This window comes from Podarcis bocagei (genome assembly GCF_964188305.1).
Source record: "Podarcis bocagei genome assembly, chromosome: 17".
NCBI classification, from domain to species: Eukaryota; Metazoa; Chordata; class Lepidosauria; order Squamata; family Lacertidae; genus Podarcis; species Podarcis bocagei.
Window position 1 is genome coordinate 40,812,496 of NC_138143.1, and position 6,561 is coordinate 40,819,056.

Below are 6,561 nucleotides of genomic sequence, written 5' to 3' on the forward strand. Positions count from 1 at the left end.
AAATCGTACTGGGAAAAAGTTCACGCAACCTGCAGCAGAATCAGGCAGTAAAAGCCTTTCCATGGCAGCTTCCAGGATGGAATGCCTGAATATTTGCTCTTTCAAATAGACAAATGAAAGCACTCGTTTAACTAGCATGTCCTGGAGAAAAGTTCATCCTAGCTTTCTCCCAGACATTTCCCCCCCCTCCAAGTGCATGGGATTTCCTTTAACAAAAAACAAACAAACAGCAGAGTGTGTTTGCTACCCTCCACCTGACACACAGCTGCTGTTGTTTAAAATGGTATAATGCAGTAAACATTTTACCATTTCAGTTCAGCAGATAGTATAAACGGCCCTCTCATTTTAAAGACTACTCCTCAGTTGTTTTCTCGTCTGCTGCTTTGGCAAAATCAAAGCAATGCTAGCTTGTAGCTCCATTTGTAACAAACACTTTAAATAATACATTTAATTATTGACTTGCCCCACCCTTCGGCCCTAGGAGTCCTCCTAAGGGAGCCGGTCCTGGAGGAAGAGCTGTGAGGGGAGAGACTCCATCAGGCAAGGCTTCCTCCCACCTGCCTTGCCCCAATACAATACAAAATAGAATACAAAAACAAGGAAAACAGTCTTACTATGCAAAATTAAGTAACAATTATAGAATCATAGGGTTTTTTTAGAGTTGGAAGGGACCTTAAGAATCATCTAGTCCACCCCCCTGCAACTGTCCCATAAGGCGATTGAACCTGCAACCTTGGCGTTATCAGCACCATACTCTGACCAACTGAGCTATGTTTATGTTATAATCAAAGTTGCAGACCTGTGCCCTCATTCATGGGAGCCAGGCCCATTAGGACTTACTTCTGTTTTTTTTTAAAATGAATATTTATTAGCATTTTCATAAAGAACAAAACATATAACAACAAGCACAAAGATAGACAAAGAAAAAACAAGAAAAATACAAAAATCAAAAACATAAAAAACAGAACAATTAAAAACACCTGATTGTTCATATACTTATTCTCTTTTACCCTGTTTCTCAGACCTCCTCACACCTCCCCTTCCTGTATTCCAGTTTAAATTGTTGGTTCAACAAATCCTTGATCTACTTCTCTCATTTAACTTAATTTAATTTATTCTATCATTTTATTAATTAACTTTTCTTTTTTCTTCCATTTCCTTGATTTATGTTTGCTCACTTTATTTTCATTTAATTTAGGCCATTTTTTAAAAATAAAACAATTTCAACTTATTCAATTTTTCCCATCATTTTCCTAAGGTCGACCTAGAATTTCCCTTCCACGTCTTTCCCCCTTTCCATACCAATAGCAAACAAAATTAAAATTAAAATAAAACAAACTTTATTTATATACCCTTTGGATTCCCAACCTCCCCCCACCCTTTTCCCGGTTTCAGTCCCCAACAACAAAACCTCAGTCCCGATATTCTGTTTAGCCTGGCGATCTCACGTCCACATTAGGACTTACTTCTGAGGGGGTGGGCATGTGTAGGATTATATGGGTAATTTCAAAAATCCAATTTACGAACACCATATGTTTTTCTGCAAAACAAACCCCTCTCTAAATTTTGGCACCTTTGCAATATGCGCAATCTGGCAATACATTGGTTGTACAGTGTGGATGTGATCAGAAAAATAAAGTTCACTCTTATGGATATTTACTCCCTCAGCCAATAAAGCGAGATGAGTGCTGCAACCCCAGAGTTGGTCACGACTGGACCTTTACCTTTACGTGCCATTTTAGTGGGTCGCGGGTGGCGCTGTGGGTTAAACCACAGAGCCTAGGACTTGCTGATCAGAAGGCCAGTGGTTTGAATCCCCGCAACGGGGTGAGCTCCCGTTGCTCAGTCCCTGCTCCTGCCAACCTAGCAGTTCGAAAGCACGTCAGAGTGCAAGTAGATAAATAGGAACCGCTCCGGCAGGAAGGTAAACGGCGTTTCTGTGCGCTGCTCTGGTTCACCAGAAGCGGCTTAGTCATGCTGGCCACATGACCCGGAAGCTGTACGCCGGCTCCCTCGGCCAATAAAGTGAGATGAGCGCCACAACCCCAGAGTCGTCCGCGACTGGACCTAACGGTCAGGGGTCCCTTTACCTTTAAGTGCCATTTTGTTCAGTGGGTTTACTCCCTTGGAAATGGGATTGCGGTTGTTGGGCTTATGGGCTATGCTCCCCCCCCTTGTGATGCTTTCTCTGCATCAACCTTGAACTGTCTGCTGGTGGCTTATCTGACAATTGTGGAAGACATCCAAAACTCCTCTTTGTTTACTGCCTTTTGGAATGAACATTTTCTCCCCCGCTTGAAAATACATGGAATTGGGTGTCAGAGGGCACATTTTTCATGAAGTGTGCACCCGTTTGGCTCATTCCTAACACTGACACAATGTGAATCCAGCCCCTGGATTCACAGTGTAGTGTACCCAGAATTCCATGTCGACATTTCTGCAGTTTCCCAGTTTTCAGCTATTTTTTGTTTCTATGCTCTCTGCCTCTGTGCGTACGTGGTTTTAGAATTACATCTGCTTCAGAGGTGAAGGATATTGGGATATAAATACATTAGATAAATTGTATAGACCCTGAACTGCCCAAGATCAAACGAAAGCTAACAAGGCCTCTCCGCTCTTTGGAGCTAGTTAATTCGCAGAGCATACAGGAAATTCTCCCAAAGATGCCCCATTGACGTGGATGTGCACTGTGCAAGAACGCAGTGATGCTCTCAAGGGGCATGGTTCATGCCAATGGGGCATGCGCAGAACGACTTCCTAGCACATAAGCTTTGTTAAGCTGCTTGCTTTAGTGTTTGGTAGAAGGGTTGTTGTTATTTAGTCGTTTAGTCGTGTCTGACTTTGTGATACCATGGACCAGAGCACGCCAGGCACTCCTGTTTTCCACTGCCTCCTGCAGCTTGGTCAAACTCATGCTGGTCTCTTTGAGAACACTGTCCAACCATCTCGTCCTCTGTCGTCCCTTCTCCTTGTGCCCTCCGTCTTTCCCAACATCAGGGTCTTTTCCAGGGAGTCTTCTCTTCTCATGAGGTGGCCAGAGTATTGGAGCCTCAGCTTCAGGATTTGTCCTTCCAGTGAGCACTCGGGGCTGATTTCCTTCCGAATGGAGAGGTCTGATCTTCTTGCAGTCCATGGGACTCTCAAGAGTCTCCTCCAACACCAGAATTCAAAAGCATCCATTCTTCGGCGATCAGCCTTCTTGATGGTCCAGCTCTTTATGGTCCTGGTAGAAGGGTTATGAAAATGTGCTGGCCACATGGAAATAATCAAGACTCATGTTGCTCAGCATAGATAATAATCAACCCCCACTGTTTTGGTCTTGCTTTCAGTATGGTCCATACAGCATGGATGGTGTTGGACAAATTTGCCCCCTCAGATCTTTTCCCAGATGGTCTCTAAGTAGGAGAGAGCCCCGATAGACATGACGGCCACATCTTTATATGAGTCAGGGCGGCTGTCCATCAACAGATAAGGCTTGGTGTCATCAGCATATTGATGACAACCCAGCCCAGAACTCCGGACAATCTGGGCAAGGGGGCGCATAAAGATATTGAAAAGCATCAGGGAAAGGATTGCGGCCTGTGGGACTCCACACACCAAGGAGTGCCGCAGCAACAACTCCCTCCCTAACGCCACCCTCTGTCCCCGACCTGAGATAAAGGAGCGCAGCCATTGTCGGACTGTGCCCTGAATCCCCACGTCGGCAAGGCGGTGGTCCAAAAGTTTGTGATCGACCATATCAAAGGCTGCTGACAGATCTAAAAGAATCAGCAGTCCCGACCCGCCTCGATCCAGCTGTCTACAGAGATCATAGGTTAGGGCAACCAAAGTCGTCTCAGTCCCATAACCGGGGCGAAAGCCGGACTGAAGCATTCTTATCAATCATTATAACCACGCTATAAACGTGGGTAGATTTTGAACTTCTGTTGACTTTAAGCGCCCCACCCTCTTTTAGCCAATGGCCTACTTTGTACCAAGCGAAAATTGCGGCTACAGAAGCAGATGAGCAGATAAGCCGATAGCTTGCTTGTTTCTTATGTTTCATTGATCTGCATTGTTAGATTATTCATAGGAAGGGAATGGCTGTATGATTTATTATTTGTCAGCTTTGGCTATTGGCTTTCTGTTAGCCCTGTTTTTATGGTCCTATCACATTTTTCCTACAGATGGCAAGGCTCAGGAGAAGAACCTGAAACCCCCCTTTCCAGTTTTAGGATCGTGTTATGTGCTGCCATGGACGTAGCCAGGGGTTTTGTTGGGGGGCAGGACTTTTGTTAGGGGGCACAGAACTGTCATGGTTAGTCAGTTAGTTAAGTATTTCTATTGTTTCACTTGATGGGGGGGCTGCCCCCCGGCTATGCCCATGTGTACTGCCATAGCCAGGCCTTACTAGTACATTCATAGCATGTTACAGAAAAAAATGGGTTGAATGGCCTCATCTGATGTTCTGCTTCAGTGACCTGTGGTTGAGCCAGCAGGAAGTCAAAATTTGGCTCTTGAGAAGTAGTTCATTTTGTACTTGAGCTTCTCTCTGAGATCACTCTTGTTTGTCCTGAGCTTCCATGTCCTTCCCTTGGGTCCTTTCTGCATGTACTGATCTTGTGGAGAGACTCATGGTCATGTAGATAAGACATGAAATAACACTACATCAGCCAGTAAGACAGCTTTCAAGGCCGTTCACTCAGCAGCGTAGCAATACTGCGTCACAATGACGGAAGTTGCTTTCCTGGTTCAGCAGGGTTTCCTTAAGTCATGAGGGAACATGCTAGAGACTCTAAAAAGGACCACAAATATCCCTTGTTTGGGCATCCGTCTGTTTCGAGAGACAATGGAGTGCGCCTCCAAGGTGAAGTCAAACCGCTGGGTTAGCAGCGTCAGAGCGACCCCCCCCCCAGGGCAGAAGTCTGGGCAGTGTGTCTGGAGGTCCTGGGCTGCCCAGATGACAAGACCCCCCCTCTCAGCCTCACTGATGTGGCCCAAAGGAAAGCAGAGCAATGGTTTGACACCAGCTTGGCTGCAGGAGTTGCTGGAAGGAGGTTGTGATGGCCTGGGAATCTGATTCAGAGGCTGAACCGGAGGAATCCCAGCCTGCACAGGAGTCCCCACCTCCAGGGCCGGCTGAGCTGGGGCAGGGGCTTGAATCTGAAGGGCCCTCACCTGCGCCGGATCCTCAGGAGCAGACACCAGCTGAATCCACTCTGGCTCCGGAGGTGATTGAGGACCCATTGCCTGCAGGTGCTCCTCTCCCAGTCCTGTCAGGGGAAGGTGAGGCTGCCTCTGGGTCCAGTAACCCTCCAGCCTCTCCTGAGCTGCAGAGGCTCAGGGCAGAGAGGCGGAGGGAACTAAGTTCTTGCTTGCCTTAAGGCCAGGAGAGGTGAATCACCTGTGGGCCGGGACCGCCCTAGGCCCCAGAGGAGATAAGGCCAGTCAGCCCAGTCCCAGGTTGCAGGAGCAACATCGCTGGAAGCCTGTTCCTGTCAGCACCCTGACCTGGAGTTCGTGACCACGCCGGGCTCCTTGCCTTGGACCCTGCTTTGCCCTTGACAGACAGCCTACTTACCCTCGACCTAGTACTGGACTCAGACCACGCCGCACGCTAACCCCCTGGGACCAGCACAGAGGTGTACAAGGTGCCATCTAACCGTTTTAGGGACTCGACTCTGAATTTGTGTAGGGTTTATTCCATAGTCTTATCTTCTCCCAAAGATATCCCGCAAGGCAGTGGAGGTATAGGATCAGCGTGTTCCTTCTCCTAGGTGGGCTACCTTCCCAGGTTGACAAGCCCCATCTGCCCCCCACTTTCCTCTGCAGCACGTGCAGACCTGAACTGAACCACACAATTACTTTTAACAAGGTCAGCGCACCTTGTACTCCTTTGGTTCAGCCTATACACAAATTGCCGGGGAAAGCAGGGCTTGCTTCCAACTGCCTTAGCAAAGACCCAGGGTGAATCTACACTTGTGGTTTATAACGTTAAAAAAGTGTTATTGAAATGTGACCCCAGAGGGCGCTGCAGAGCAGCGAGCCACTGCCACTGGGAAACTGCCCTTAAATGTTAAAAAACATTTTACTTAATAATGTTTAAACAATCAATATAGATCCGCCCCAAGTTCAATTAGCTGGCTTATTTCTCTGGCAGCCTCCCCCCCCAAAAAAAAAACCTTTGTGAAACCTAGGATCTAAGAGAACAAAGCACTCTGCATTTCACAGCTGAAGAAAACTTGTTTGCTTTCTTTTCTGAAGTATTTTTTTATTGGATTTTGCAACATACGCACAAACGAGAACAGCAATACCATCACAGGTCTTTCATTCCAAAATATAGACCTCAAAATAAAACCCTTAAAATAAGTATAATAAGAAAATGAAAACCATATCAAAGAGAATAGATTTAATACAATATGCCAGGTAAAAACCAGGCACCTGGTAAGAACAGAGTAAGTACTATAGAAATCAGGCTAAATTGGAAGTAAATTGGCTAGCTAATATATTCTGATTATTCAAAGGTAAGTGTGGAAAGGAAAGTGTGCCTACAAATGAAAATAATTGTAAAACTGCTTGCAA